Source organism: Hypanus sabinus, chromosome 23 (assembly GCF_030144855.1).
Source record: "Hypanus sabinus isolate sHypSab1 chromosome 23, sHypSab1.hap1, whole genome shotgun sequence".
In the NCBI taxonomy this organism is placed as follows: domain Eukaryota; kingdom Metazoa; phylum Chordata; class Chondrichthyes; order Myliobatiformes; family Dasyatidae; genus Hypanus; species Hypanus sabinus.
Window position 1 is genome coordinate 22,996,187 of NC_082728.1, and position 17,036 is coordinate 23,013,222.

Sequence of the window (17,036 nt, forward strand, 5' to 3'; positions counted from 1 at the left end):
TTTTTTTATGGTTTGGACGCATTATCCCAGGCAGAGTGAGATTTTCTATTTATGGCATCAAGTTGGCATCTTTGCAAGACCGAACTTTACTTCCAGCTGACAAATTTATATTCCTGATACTGTGAGGTGTCAAGTGAGTGTCACAGTCCTTGTAAAATGAAAGTGACAGGCAAAGTTTCTGACTTTTTGTGCAAGACAATAACTCCGAAATGGGGAAAGAACATACACAAGGAAATAAAGAACGTGTTTTTGTCAGTACTATTCACAACCACAAAATATATTACAACCAACAAAATACTTTTGTTATCTTAGCCTTTTTCCACAGAAATCACAATTAAACAAACAATCAGATCATATCTGCTACTTTTGGTCGCTAAGAGATTCATAGTAGAAGGGACAACATTGTTCTTGTTGCGGTGTCAAGGGACCTTTTATACTCCATCAAAATGGAAGACAGAAGATCTAATGATTGGGACCTTTGTCTGGATTCTCTCAACAATGCATAAAAGCATCAGTGCAGATTTTGTGCTCAAGCCTTGAAAGAAGTGTTTCCCAAATGCCCCCTTAAAGCACCTTCATACTTGCCAAAGCTCCTCTTAGGCACAATGTACTTTCCATAGTGTAAAAAGCATGTCTACCATATGCTAACATGAGAAAAATGATTCTGCTTTAAATCTAGCTTACACAGTACTTGTGCGCTATACAGCAATTTGGATATCAATGTGATCCTTGAGCTTGATGGTTTTTAGCAAGAGTTGCAACATTTGGTCCAAGTGTGACAGCAAAAGTTTTAAATCCCCACACGTAACAATGTCCAAGCAGTTCCTGTTTTTTGTGAGTGTCTGGTTCACTGCACTGAAGCCTCTTTCAACAAGATAAGAGGTTGGAAATGCAATGAAGAGCAGTTTGGCTCTTCTCCAAAGACCAGGAAACTTTGTGTGACAGTGTATCCACATACCACAAAAGCCGACATTTTTGAAATCATTTTTGCTTCTTCTTCATTCTGAATTTCAATAATTTCTTCTCGCAAGCTCTCTTCCTGTTTTGACACCTTGCAAAGAAATGGGTTAATTACACAGTCCCAAATCCTGTGGGACTTGGGATGGTTCAAATCCTTGAATCAATTCTGAAAATCCTTCCTTCATTGATTGCAGGTGTAAGCAGTACTCTTGCAAATCGTCATCTGTGAAAGAGAGTGCCATACTTTCCATGCAGGGAAACTGTGAGAACATTCCTCTCCCAAGGTTTTGTTTACAAATTCCCAATTTCCTGAAAAAAGGCACTGCACTTTTCTCCTGGATTAAATTGAAATTCTCACCTTGCAGTTTCAAATTTAGAATATTCATTTTATCATACAGATCGGCTAGCTATGCCACATTTCCACTTAGAGGTTCAATCTTGTTTTCCAAGCTCTTGAGCAAAAATTCAACCAGTGTCAAACCGACCAAAGAAACATTTTAAGCAGCAGCCTTTTGACAGCCAATGCACTTCAATGTGAAGAAGCAATGTGGCGTAACGTGAAGTATTCTGCTATTTAATGGATGAGCTTTATTTTTGTTGATAGCAGATATTACAAGAGTTACGCTTGAAAAAAATCACTGGCTGGGGTTTTTGGCTGCAAGATGTTGACAATGAATTACACAATGGATTGCAAACAGACTTGGAACTTCAATTTTCATAAATGCCACTAAACCAGCATGGTGACCTGTCATATATGGTGCTCCAACTATTGCATAAGAAATCATGTTTCGTCGCAGTTCTTTTATCCTCAATATACATTTTGAGCTCATCATAGATTGATTCTCAGTTGATAGTTGTTTTTAACTTTTTACAAAAAAGAATAAACTGTACATTTGACATTTGCAATGACTCATTTTCTCTCTCAGTTAACTCATCCAGTTATATCCCAAATTCTGTTTTTCGTAGCTCTGTGCATAGTTGATCTTCACTCGTTTCACCAATATGATGAGCTACAGACTTATTACTCGAGTAATTGATCTGAAAGTATTGGTATTTTTAAGCAGTGGTGAGCACTTCCGATACAGCAGACATTATTAATCTTTCACCAATTGTATGAGATTTTCCACACTTTGCTTCTTATAACATTTCCAAAATGATAGCAATGAGACCACTATCAAGGTCATTTTTAGCTTCCTTGCCAAATGACTCGAGTGTGTAACACTTCTCAAATGCTTTTTTCATCTTCTGAAACTGAGTAATACAATAAGTAGCCTTTTCAGAGCACCTTTCACTGAAATGTTCTGTAAAAGGTTCATGGTTTTATGGCTTCATTAGACAGTAGAGTATTACAATTCAGAATTTAGAAGATTGAGGGGGGATCTTACTGAAACGTATAAAATTCTAAAGGGATTGGATGGGCTAGATGCAGGAAGATTGTTTACGATGTTGGGGAAGTCCAGAATGAGGGGTCACAGTTTAAGGATAAAGGGGAAGCCTTTTGGGACCAAGATGAGGAAAAACTTCTTCACACAGAGGGTGGTGAATCTGTGGAATTCTCTGCCACAGGAAACAGTTGAGGCCAGTTCAATGGCTATATTTAAGAAGAAGTTAGATATGGCCCTTTTGGCTAAAGGGATCAGGGGGTATGGAGAGAAAGCAGGTACAGGGTTCTGAGTTGGATGATCAGCCATGATCATGCTGAATGGCGGTGCAGGCTTGAAGGGCTGAATGGCCTACTCCTGCACCTATTTTCTATGTTTCTACAAATACAACACAATAAGTGTTGCTGATCTGACGGGAACAGAATAAAACCATACTCTAGGTATGTAACATTGTATTGACACACTTTCTGTAGTTTCTGTTTCTTAGTAAGATTAGAATTCAAGGCCTCACCGCCTTCAGATTCATAGTGATCACAGCATAGATATTTATCCATTATTAGCAAGGTTAAATTAAAATTGAAAAGAATAACACAAACTGGGAATGCCTATCAGATGTTGATGTTGGCAGAGATTTGACAACATATGGACCAATGGCAGCGGCACAAAAAGGAATGGCCAGATGAAGATGAAGACGATCACACCAGTGAAGATTATATTGCCGAGGATTCAGGTTGGAATTTGAATGTTAGTTGGCGTAGAGCTGGTGTTTGGCAAGCTACCTTTATAGTATTCCAATTAACACGAATTGACCAATCATGTAAAGTCTCATAATCCCCAAAGATGGTTCTTGACCACACATATGAAGCTGAGGTCACAGAGGAATCCTTGGAGTAGGCAGGTTCACTGATTGGCTCTATTTCACTGTTTGGTTCCAGCCAGTGCTGTATCATTACACAAGCTGTTTTCTGTAAAAATCTGTAGAGAAAGTAGAAAGGGTGTACTTGACTTGCTAACTCTTAAATTACATGAACTTGTTCTGTGCTGCAAGTCAAGGGGAACTGTTGGGCATCCTGGTTGCTAACTTATGCATCCCCAATAAAGCCTGCTTGGTTGGTAAGGTCGGATGAGATTGCCAAGTTTCAGACGTGTTAAGTCGATAAGCGCTCGCCGCCTGCAGAGTCGTGGTTCTTTCTGTAGTCCAGTGCCTCATCTGTTTTTTCGGAAGTGCCTGCTCTACTAACAGTCAGTTAGGCCTCATGCCTCAAGTTAGGGTGCCACTTACCGCCCCGCACCCCCTCTGACAGCTTCTATTTCTCCTAACGCTCCCTTAGGACATGTAACCACTCCCATTGGGAATCACAGCTCTCGAATGAGACTGGAAGCCTATGATCATTTACGGCAGAACAACAAAAGTTTTCCACTAGGCCCTAGATGCCAACAAAGCCTCTAAACAGTAGAACCGATCCAAGCACTTAAACTTTAAGTACAAGGTCTGACTCATCACTGGTTTCATAAATGAATACATATTTTTCGTTTTGGTATTCAATCAAATTGTTGCTGTTTTTAGTGATACCTTGTGAAATAATTACAATATCTCAAGCCCGGCAAACAAATATGCCCAGCAGGAAGTAATTATTTATAAATGTGCTGCTAAGGTGATAACATTTTAAGCATATTTCTATTTTTATTGATATTGCATTGACGTAGATTCAGTATTATGATTCCATAATGGATAGTTCAGCTTCTTGCAAGATCTGTTGTTATCCATGCTGTACTGTATATCTGAAATAGGAGCCTGGAGATTGGTGTAGTACTAGACTTCTGATTTAGAATGTAAAAATTTGGATACATATGCACAGAGTCTGAGGAGTGTACAATTTATCCTGTAGAACCAGGCATTGAGCAATCCCCAGGCTGGCGGAGGCCACTGAATAAAGGCCACATTGATTCTTCACACACTCAAGTTGCAGGATCAACAGTTTGCAAGCAGATTCTTTAGCAGCACAAGCAACAAATGCTCTATGAACGTTCCTTCTTCAGGCAAAGTAACTCACTTATTGTGACAAAAGTAATATATTTTGGATAATTCTTCACTGTCAGTTTCTTGCAAAGATTAAAGTTTTGATACAGGATTCATTTTCCACACAGGGATCTTTTGTTACATAATTCTTGAGCAGAATCATCCTGTGCTCTTGCTCTGTAAGGTTCATGACTTATTTTATCCCACTTACAGATTGTGAATCTCTTACCAGGTTTCTGGAGACGAAATATTGACTATGATTCATTAACACAAGAGTTTCTGTAGATGCTGGTAATCCAGACCAACACACAAAATGCAGGAGGAACTCAGCAGGTCAGACAGCATCTATGAAGGGGAATATGTCTGCAGGAGGAGAATCAGTCTCCCTAACACAGGCTTCTTCCGATCAAAGTATGGTTAGGTCAACTGTGAGTGACAAAAACCTGTTGCATTAATTCAGCCACCTTTGCTACATCCCCACATAAAAAAATGACCAAGTGTATTGTGAACTGTTTCAGAGAAATTACCATGGCAGTGACATAACTGGGTATGGATTCTCCTTTCCTGTTAATTAACACAGACCATTTACACTTTGCACTTGTTTCATTGGCTTTTAGCTAAACTTTGGCTTTTGAATATTTTGAAAGAAATGAAACCGATGTTTTCTGCTGACTGTCTACGCTCATGTAGGAGGAATTCACATTCAAGCAAGCCAGCTGGTGCTCTTGAACCTACACTTCACCGCAGATCATTACCTTCAGAGCAGAAAGCAGAGAAACCAAATACTTAAACATGGTTCACTGACTGATACTTTGCAGGTAACGATTAACCCTTTTCAAGACGTACAATGAATGCCAGGTTATGATTCACGGGCTGGAATCAGTCTGGTAACAGGTGGCTAGAAATAGCAAAGACAATAGACATAGGTGCAGCGGGTCAAAATCCAGTCATAATCCACTGATAAAAGGAAGGCGGACTTCACAGCCTTTCTCCATCTGGACCATGCAGTTGAAATGCTTGAAAAAAAATGCATTCATAAAACAGCTGGGTCTGGGGGGGGTGGGGGGGTCAATTCTTTCATACAACTGTGAAACTGTAGGCAATGTAATTATGCAGGTAGACATAACGGATTTTATCATCACTGGCTCTGCACAAAGCACATATCAAATGGTGGAACTGTGTCAGAGTAAGGCCTTCAACATGATAAATGCCACAAAGGAGGAATGTGCAAGCCCTTATCCAATGACAGCACCACACACTCACTAATTGGATACACCAACAGCTCGACATAATTTAAGATCCTGCTAAATTATCTCCACAACTTGCCTTTCTAATCTTAAAACAGTACCTTTTCCAGCAATACTTTGACTGTTACAATTTTTCTTACACCATCTGCCCATTTGCTAGGATTGCCAAATTAGATCCAATTAAAGATAAATTAAAGGGAAACATGTGCTGTGGGCTACTATCCCCAGGGAAAGGGTTAAGATTATCTAAATTAATTTTCCACAAAGAATATCATCCTCAGATAAAGGGCCTTACGAAGAAAAGTATGTTTAATTGCCAGAAATTAAAAACATTATTCCTTCATATTGATAAAACAAACCAAACAAGCAGAATTTATATTGTTTTGTTTGAATATTGTGCCTCCTTTTTCTCTCCATCATACTTCTGCCTTAATCAGGATGAAACTGGGTAGCAGACCTCTCCATAAATCAATAGCAAAGTTGTAACATGATTGTTGAGGGGAGCTCAATGAAATGACTGGTACAAGTGCTGAGAGACATCCAGTGAAGCAGGTAAGTTTATGAATTATTCACAGCCAGTTGCATTAGGGTGATCATTATAGATTTTGCCTTAAATAGATGCAGGAAGCTGATGCGAATCATTGACCTGAAATTATGAAAAGGGTGGAGATAGAATAAGCCATGCGGTATTTTCTGAGCATTCAGACCTTAAGAGTAGAAATTTGTTGAACACACACTTTTAGTAGATCCGAAGTATTTCAATGTATCACATTATCCACTTCTGTTCATTGTGTTTGAAACTGATTCCTATAAAACGTTAGATCAATGCAAATCAGAAAATGACCAGTTAATATTGTGGACAATTTTGATTTTAAATTGAGCATATTATAAAATTTTATACTGATAAGATATAATGCGCACTTGTCAAACTCAAAGATGTTAACAATGTTCTAAATAGATAAATTCAATGAACTACCAAATTATTCTATTTGCTTATCTTCTTGTTTCCCAATATACTTTATAACAATCACGTGCACACACTTTTTCTTCTGAGATTTAATTTTCCACAAATCTAATCTTGTGTTTAGATGAAAATAAAAGAGAGGAGATGCTTTGTGAGACTGAAAGGAAATTAGATACCACTGGACTGCTTGAAAATTGGATGTATCTTTGCCATTAGATTGGCAAGAAAATCCGAACAGAAATCCTATAATAGGTGTAGATCGAGATATATATGCATCAAATAACTTCCCCCGTGACAGGCATGGCTAAGATCATGCAGTCAATAATGATTAAAAGGTCATTGCACAACTCAGTTGCCACCTGATCAAAAGTCAGCATCAGAACAAATGGGTTAATTTGTGATACTGAACCAGCAAATTTACCAGAAAGCTTGCTTTGGTTTCAGGTAGTCAGCATCTTTACTTGGCAAAAATATCCAGGGAATAGAAAGTGTTTTGTTACATGTGAAATATGGATGCTGTGGTTTTAGTCACCTGATGTGACTCTTTCCCAACCCTCAATTTCATGGATTCAATGGCATGAGATATTGGAAGAAAGTCAATAGGCTAACTCTTCAGCATCAATGACCATTTGAGAAGACTTGTCCCTCAACCTCCACGTAACCCATATGAAAAGCTAACAGAGAGGCAATAATTAAATGACCTTTACATTGCCTGCTCATATATATTACTTACGTGAAGCATTTAGCCACTCTGTAGTGGAAAAGATCATTCACTTCAAGACCATAAAACATAGGAGCAGAATTAGGCCATTCAGCCCAGTGTGTCTGCTCTACCATTCCATCATGGCTGATCCCAGATCCTGCTCAACCCTTCTCACCATAACCTTTGATGCCCTGATCGAGCTACTTCAGTACAGTGGGCTGCTTCTTCATTTGGTTAGTTCTGGGCCAGGGATCCAGCCCAGGATTTAAAGCAATCCCTAATCTGAATGTGGAGATGCAGTGATCTGCTGCTTGCCTCATACCAGCAGTCTGATTCCCTCGCCAAGCTGTAGTCTGGGCTGAGAACGCTGAAGCTTCACTTCTAGTCAATACCACACATAATAGTCAGGCAGTATGGACCCACAAAGTCTGGCATTGGCCAATATTCATTCTTGACCACACTATCTCAAGTCAACAATCATAAAAATAAATGTTTTACATTCATTGTGTGATTACCTAAGTTGATGAAGAACTACACTTACAAAGGTTTCAGTCTCCTTTGTGTTGTTATACTGTAACTTTAATCCCACCATCAAAAACAACTATGACTAAGGTAGACATAATGAATTGGCAGGCATTTTGATATGCTTGAGCTTAGAGTAGCATTTCTTAATGCTTCAATGAATGTGTGACAAATAAAGCTAATCTCTCTCTCCAAATAGGTTGATATTTGCTCTGTAGTTAGCTTTAAGGTTATATATTTAAAAAAGTGGCAATTTATATTGTGCTGTTACCCACTAGTAGATAAGAATGAAGAATGAAACTTGGGTGAAGGAGGAGCAAGCATCTGAAATAACTATTTAAAGAACATGAGATCATTGATGTATGCACGTACACTTCACGTCCTCTACTAAAAGGAAGCAAATTTGAATTCTTATACAAACACTTGAATTTAGTTGCCGTAGGACTGAATTCATACTTTATCACTAACTGTTAAGATTAACAATTTTCAATGAAGCTCAACTTAAGCGCTCCCTATCAAAAAGAAAGAGACCTATTAAACAGTCACAGTGGGTAGTGAGGACCTTGAATATTGTTTTTAATTCTATCCACTTCTAGCTCAGGTCATAATGCCTCAAATGTACAAGTCAGGGGCAACCATTTTCAAGGCTAATTAAAAAGATCACAAGTCCCTCTTATGTAAAGTTACTGGCCAACTTCAAGAGAAACTCTTCTTGTATTTTGCAGCTTGAATTTTACTGTAGTGATAGCACAAACACTCAATAACATTATGATATAAATTGGACAGTAATGTAAAATTGGAGATATTATTGTCCATGCCTTTTCTTCCATGCCAGAATTCACTTCACCATTGCTTCAACTGAGAATTTAATCGTTAAAAGAAATGGAACAGTGAGAAATCATGTTACCTACCAGACAGACAGACATACTTTATTGATCCCAAAGGAAATTGGGTTTCATTACAGCCACACCAAGAATAGTGAAGAAATATAGCAATAAAAACCATAAATAATTAAATAATAATGTTAATCATGCCAAGTGGAAATAAGTCCAGGACCAGCCTATCAGCTCAGGGTGTCTGAGGGAGGAGTTGTCGAGTTTGATGGCCACAGGTAGGAATGACTTCCTGTGACGCTCAGTGTTACATCTCGGTGGAATGAGTCTCTGGCTGAATGTACACCTGTGCCTAACCAGTACTTATGGAGTGGATGGGAGTCATTGTCCAAGATGGCATGCAACTTGGACAGCATCCTCTTTTCAGACACCACCGTCAGAGAGTCCAGTTCCACCCCTACATCACTGACCTTACGAATGAGTTTGTTGATTCTGTTGGTGTCTGCTACCTTCAGCCTGCTGCCCCAGCACACAACAGCAAACATGATAGCACTGGCCACCACAGACTCGTAGAACATCCTCAGCATCGTCCGGCAGATGTTAATGGACCCCATTCTCCTCAGGAAATAGAGACGGCTCTGCCCCTTCTTGTAGACAGTCTCAGTATTCTTTGACCAGTCCAGTTTATTGTCAATTCATATCCCCAGGTATTTGTAATCCTCCACTTTGTCCACACTGACCCCTTAGATGGAAACAGGGGTCACCGGTACCTTAGCCCTCCTGAGGTCCACCAACAGCTCCTTAGTCTTTTTCACATTAAGCTGCAGATGATTCTGCTCGCACCATGCGACAAACACACCTGGAAAAATGAAGACACATCTCTTCATAAAGGTGCAAAAGAGTATTAGCTGCCTAACAGTGCCCTGGAAATATTTATTTTACCAATATGTGGTTTGATTAATTTACGTTTCAATTATGGTTGGAACTTTTAAAAGGTTTAAATTGATTTTTCTATTTCTTACTCTTTCATTTTATCTTAATCTCATCTTCTCATCTATTTATTTGATCTTCTCTGCATGGTTTTACAGGGAGGTGGGTATTAGAATTTGTGCTGCCCTGGCTCAAAACCTGAGAGTACCAGAGTTCTTTAATCATTTAATAAAGGAAGAGACACTTTTTTGTGTACCTTGTTCCTATGGGCGTGGTCCCACTACATATAGTGCTAGGTTATTTCAGACCTAATGTTGGTATCACAGACCAGGAAAGCTTTTGTGCAGCTGCAAGCATGAGAAGGTTCTTGATGAAGGGCCATGGCCCAAAACATTGACTGCTTGTTCACTTCCATAGATGCTACCTGACCTGCTGAGTTCCTCCAGAATGTTGTGTGTTACTCATTATCAGTAAGTATTGCCTGATCACACTCCATACATAACCCAGTTGATATGTTTTTTTTTTGTTACTGAGATGATGTTATAGGATGAGTGTGTGAAACATTCCAAACTCTTTACGTCCTTTAGATCACACGTGTAGCTCTCCATGGAGGTCCTGTTGACAAGTTAGCTCTGGGATGAGGAGAAGAAGACAAATCAGAGGCCTGGAATTCAGGTTCTCATCAGGGAACCTTACTTGTAATCATACTGTCCATATCGATCATATTATTACACAGTGCACTGAGTTTGATTAAGGTTAAACAATAACAATGCAGAATAGCAGGTAACAGCTACAGAGAAAGTGCAGTGCAGGTTAACAATAAAGTACAAAATCATAACGAGGTAGATTGTGAGTCCATCTTATTATACAACAGGTTTTTTCAAGGGACTGATAACAGCAGGATAGAAATGGTCCTTGAGCCTGTTGGCCACCAAGATTCAAGATTCAATTTTATTTCTCACATGTACATGGAGACATACAGTGAAATGTGCCATTTGTGTTAACAGCCAACACACCTGAGGGTATGCTGGGGGCAGCCCATGAGAGTCACCACACAGCATGCCCCCGATGCCCGGTAGATAACCACGGAATACAACGAGCAACAAAACAGCAAAAGCAAAGCAAGCCCCATTCCTCCATCCCGCCCATGCACATAACACTGCCCTCCAACACCAGGACAGGCTGTCTTCAGCCTTCAGCCTCCAGTGGACTTGCAGACTCAGTCTCCAGCCAATAGGCTTCGACTTCCAGACTTAAAATTCAACCCTCGGGCTTCAATCCTCAGCATCGAACCTGGGACTCACCAATCACCGAAAACTAAGTCCTGGATTCACCAAGCTATGAAGTGTATACCACATGAGGGGGCACGCAGCTGATAAAGGTTAAACCATAAGGTTAGGATCACTCATTGCCAGAACAAAGTCAGTAGTGTGCACTACATTGCTGAAGTGTTCCTTTCACCCACGATTGCTCATTTTCATTTTGCCATAAGCAGCAAACAAGAAGCAACCTGACACCTTTCAAATCATTGTTGGTGACCTCAATCTGGCTTGTTTGAAGAAATCTCTGACCAATTATCATCAGCATATCACCTGCAGCACCAGGGGTCCCAACGTACTTGGCCATTTCACATTAGAAATGCCTGCCCTAGACTGCTTTTTGGGAATTCTGATCACTTAGCTGTTTTCCTACTGGCCTCCAGGCAAAGGCTAAAGAACAGGGCTCCAGAGATAAGGACAACAAGGAGGTGGTTGTGGCAGGCAGAAGGGTTGCTTTGAGTTGGTGGACTGGGCCACGTTCAGCAACTCATCAGAGGATCTGAATGAATAACACTACATTGTCACAGATTTTATTGAAATAGTCGTAGACGAGTACGTCATCACAAAATCATTGAGAGTCTTCCTCAACCGGAGGCTCCGGATGAATAATGAGATCTGCAATCTGTTGAAGGCCAGATCAGTTGACATTCAGGTCTGACAGCCAAGTAAGGAGAAGAGCTCCAGGTACAGGCTCCAAAAAGCCATCTCATGTGTGAGATTATGAACCAAACCTGAACCACTGAAGGAGGCTCAACAACTGTGGCAGGGTTTGAATGCCATCATCTCCTACAAGGAGAATCCTAGCAATATGGGTGACAACCGGTCATCACTCCAAGATGAGCTTTTATGCAGGCACCATCACAAGCTCTATGACATGGTGATTTCAATCTCTGAGGCTGACATGAGTGCATCCTTCAGGAGGCTGAACCCACGGAAAGCATCTGCTCCATGTTACTGGGATTTGAAGATGTCAGAAAAGTACATCAGTGCATACAAGGAGAGGGGGAGACTTCAAAAGAAGCCAAAGGGAGAAGAAGGTACATGGGCAGAGATGGGTCATAAAAGCATAAGAATTCAGTTAGAAAGTGCAATGAATATTCCATTCAGTGTGGAAGAATTGGAGACTAGGACTTGGTACATTGTACTAATAGAGCTGGTGCAATGTCATATGGCGCAGGGCTGAACATAGTATGAGAAACATGAAGGAAGTTAGTTTGACAAAACTGGTGACAACATTAACTTTTCAACTCTACACCTTTACACTACATTATGATGTTTTGATCATACACAAGGTTTAATTGCTTTGCCATCAGCAGTCAAGGTTTGAAGCATGGTTGCTCGTGGTGGAGTGGTAAAATTTGAAGACAATCAAGAGATTATAAATCTCTGTTCCTTTACCTTCCTTCCCACCTTTGTCCAAATGTTGAGTCACTTCCCGGTGTGGCTCGGAATCAAGCTTTGCTCCTCTAAAGCACCAAGGGATGTCCGGTGACATCAAAGTTGCTAAATGAATAAAAGTCTCTGCTGCATTCAAATAAAAAGTCAAATCCTTTATCAACGTTACACCCAAATTTGTTTCTCCCACCTTTTCAGTCTATGCATTCTGGACCATAACAGCCTGCAGTATTAAATGAATATTCTCATCTTCCCCCACCCCCCACCCCCACCGTCTGTTTTAATTGATTGTACTGTAAGAATGTTGGAATGAGTCACTGGCCGAGTGTCGTCAAAGCCTCTTGTTTACTAGTGCTTGCACAGAAGTTGTGCAGAATTCCAAGGCCAGGCATGCTCGTGATTAATTGGCCTTTTGCAGGCAGAAGACAGGAGCACCTTGTAAATAATTGAAAGTTCAAAGCAAAGCCTGACACATTGAGCACTGCAGATGATGAATGAGTGAATGATCATGGCAGCCTGCTAGCCACTTAACGTCGGACATCTCCCTGCAAATGCTTGCACTACCTTCCCTGCGTATGTAAGCTGCTGGCGTGTGAGATGGGACAGCATTGTAGGGTGCTGCAATGTTTCTCAAAATAGTTCTCCTCTCTCCTGGTACTGCATCTTTTTTGTAGATTACGAGCTACCTCTGCAATTTGTGGATGAAAGCTAATGACTCACATTGAGTTCTGCTAAACACAAGAAATTCTGCAGATGTCGGAAAACCAAAGCAACACACACAGAGAAACACACAGGAGCTCAGCAAGTCAGGCAGCATCTATGGAAATGAAGAAACATTTGACAATTCGGTCTGAGACGCGTCTTCAGGATTGGAAAGGAAGGGAGAAAACACCAAAATTAAAAGGTGGGGCATGGCAGGGGAAGGAGGATAGCTAGAAGATAGCTAGGAGAAGCCAGGAGGATAGGAAAGATAAAGTTGATAACACCACAAAATATAGGAGCAAAATTAAGCCATTTGACCTATCAGGTCTGCTCTGCCATTTCATCAAGGCTGATCCATTTTCCCTCTCTGCCCCAATCTTCTGCCTTCTCCTTGTATCCCTTCATGCCCTGACCCATCAAGAATCTATCAACCTTAAATAAACATAAGGACCCAGCCTCTACAGCCACATGTGGCAATGAATTCCACAGCTAAAGAAAAGCCTCCACATCTCCATTCAAAAAGGACGCCCCTCCATTTTGTCCTCTGGTCCTACACTCTCCACATCCACTCTATTGAGGCTTTTCGATGCTCAATAAGTTTCAATTTGGTTACCCTTCATTCTTCTGAATTCCAGTCAATACAGGCCCAGAGCCATCAAATGCTCTTCATATGACAAGTCATCCAATCCTGGGATCTCTTTTGTGAACTTCCCTTGCATCCTCTCCAGTGTCAGCACACCCTTTCTAAGGTAAGAACAGCTCACAATACCACAAGTGAGGCCTAACCAGTGCTTTATAAAAAAATCAACATTACATCCTTGCTTTTATAGTCATGTTCTCTTGAAATGAATGCTAACGTTGCGTTTGCCTTCCTCACCACCAACTCAACCTGAAAAATAACCTTCAGGAATCCTGCACAAGGACTCCCAAGTCCCTTTGTGCCTCAGATTTTTGAATTCTCTCTCCATTTAGAAAACAGTCTACCCTTTTACTTCTTCTGCCAAAGTGCATGACCATACACTTTCCATCACTATATTCCCTCTGCCACTTCTTTGCCCATTCTCCTAACCTGTCTAAATCCTTCTGTGGCCTCTACTTTCTCAAAACTATCTGCCCCTCCACCGATCCTTGTATCATCTGCAAACTTTGCAACAAAGCCATTAATTCTGTCATCCAAGTCATTGACATATAAGGCAAAAAGAATCAATCCCACCACAGACCCCTGTGGAACATCATGTGTCACCAGCAACTGACCACAAAAGGCTCCCTTTATTCCCACTCTTTGCTTCCTGCCAAGCAGTCAATGCTTTATCCATGCTAGAATCTTTCCTGTAATGCCTTGGGCTTGTAACTCATTAAGCAGCCTCATGTGTGGCACCTTGTCAAAGGCCTGGAGAGGAAGGAATCCAATAGGAGAGGAGAGTGGACCCATAGGAGGAAAGGAAGGAGGAGGGGATCCATGAGGAGGTGATAGGCCAGAGTGCAGAACAGAAGAAGAGGGGAGAGGGAGGAAACATTTTTTATCGGAAGACAAAATCAATACTCATGCCTTCGGGTTGGAGGGTACCCAGACAGAATATAAGGTGTCGCTCTTCCACTCTGAGGGTGGCCTCATCTTGGCCTAAGAAGAGTCCATAGACTGACATGTTGGAATAAGAATGGCAATGAACTAAAATGTTTGGCCACCGGGAGGTTCAGCTTTTGGCAAGTGGTGCCACGTTCAGCTCCTGGATGCGTTGAATTACCTGGAAAAACAGATTTTACATCACACGCCAGGCAGCTTGGCAGAGGAAGTGACTAATAGTTTTCAAAAACTTTGTTGTATTATGATTTATTTCCGATATGAGTAGTGTAAATATTGGTTGTGATAGCACTCTTGTCTGTGAGCCCTTATTTAAGAAAGGATGTCCAGACATTGGAGTGGTTCCGGAGGAGCTTCACAAGAATGATCCCAGGAATGAAAGGGTTAACATATGAGGAAACTTCCATTGCTCTGGGCCTGTACTCACTGGAGCTTAAAAGAATTGGCGGGGGGGGGGGGGGGGTGGATCTCATTGAAATCCATCGAGTATTGAAAGCATAGATAGAGTGGGCTTGGAGTGGATATTTCCTATAGTGGGGGGAGTCTGGAACTAGAGGGTACAGCCTCAGAATACAAGGACATCTCTTTAGAACAGAGATGAGGAGGAATTTCTTTAGCTAGAGGGTGGAGAAACTGTGGAATTTATTGCCATTGATGGCTGTGGAGGCCAAGTCATTGGGTATATTTAACGCAGAGGCTGAGGGGCTATTGATCAGGAAGGGTGTCAAAGGTTACTGGAAGCAGGTAGTTGAATGGGGCTGAGAAGGATAATAAATCAGATATGACTGAATGGCAGATCAGACTCAATGGGCTGTATGGCCTAATTCTGTTCTAATGTCTTATGGTCTTAAGATGTCAGTCCAAAATCTAACTCTGGAGACTTCTATGCAGGTATCCTGGTTTGCAGTTTGCAACTTTCCTTTCTTTACTGAACTCTTTTAAGAATGGAGTGGTAGATTACTTTTGGAAATCCACGGCTGGTATAGGAACACTTGATTGTTTGGAAATGGCTGTCCAGTTGTGTGTCCGGAAATTAGAGACACCTTCTAACAATGATACTAAAACTTCCTGCAAACCTATTTGGAGATGCCAAAATTTGATCACAGGCCTCATAAATGCAAAGCACAACCCCGCCACCAGACTGCATCCCCAGAGGATAATTGCTTGACAATTAGTGACACATGGGACAGGTGAGCAGCTGGTTAGCCAGGGGCATAGAGCAGAAGGCATGCTTGTTTACTTCTAAATTACAATTCACTGTCAACTGGGAATGTAGCTCAGGTATGAGGCCCCGGAGATTAATCCCTGGAATCTCCAAGCCATTCGTTGCCTCTTTTGTTCGGAATTGTGACAAGTTTCCTGATGGCTTCCCTCATCTCAAGCAAGAGGTATGCATCTGACCTGACTGAAATCTTACCCTCAGCAACAGATATAATTCAGTGGAAGAAGGGACACGTTCACTCAATGGTTTTCAAACACTGGCCTTCCAGCTGCAGTTGACTGAGATGATGCTTAAATATATAGGTTGGACCTCAGGCTGGTCTCTCACAAAATGGGTTCCACCTTCTCTGTGCCTTGTATATTGGGTCCCTATACCACCACTGAATTCTGTTGTCCTAGAACCTGATGAATGAGCACAAGAAGCACAACTTGCCTTGGTCCAGTCTCCTAACCATTGTCCTTCAGCCTCACTACTCTGGATGGGAAAGCTGTTCACTCTGTAGCCGCGTTAGGGCCAAGCTGGTCTGACACAGAACGTAAGAAGCTGCAGGGACTACTAGACTCAGGCCAATGCAATACTGGCATACCCCTCTGCCTTATCAAAAATATCTGCAGCAAGCACTCAAGGAGCTAATATTCATCATCAAAGATCCCATCATCTGAGCCATGCCACCTTCTCACAGCGACCATCAGGAAGGAAGCACTGGAAGTCCCTCACCATCAAGTTCAATAACACTTACTTCCCTTCAACCATTCATGTCATAAACTAACTTAGAACCCTAATCACTACCTCAGTACAAGCTACAATATGACTATTTTGCTGAACAATAGATTTTGAATTATTTTTGTTCCAATAAAGTTTCCTCTTGTATAATTTTATAAAATTCATACCCAATTTATGATTTTTTGTGGATGCTGTGTCTCTGATACTATGTGCGTCTGATGCTGCTACAAGTAAGTTTTTCATTGCACCTGTGCATTAAAGTACTTGTGTGTATGACAGTTAATTTGATTTTGGTTTTTGACTCCGACCAACTTCAGGGTCAGTTGTGTGTTTGGTTGAGATAGCTTCAAACTGAATCAAGCAATAGACAATTCTGGAAGATAATGTGCTTAGTTTTGTCCTGACATCTTGTCACTCAGCTGGATTTAAGAACGTATATCATGTGCACCCTTAGCTTTTACTGGCCCCATAGATATGTCCTGGGTGCAATTTGCATGAGGAAACACCACTACAGGAGCTGTTGAAACAAAAT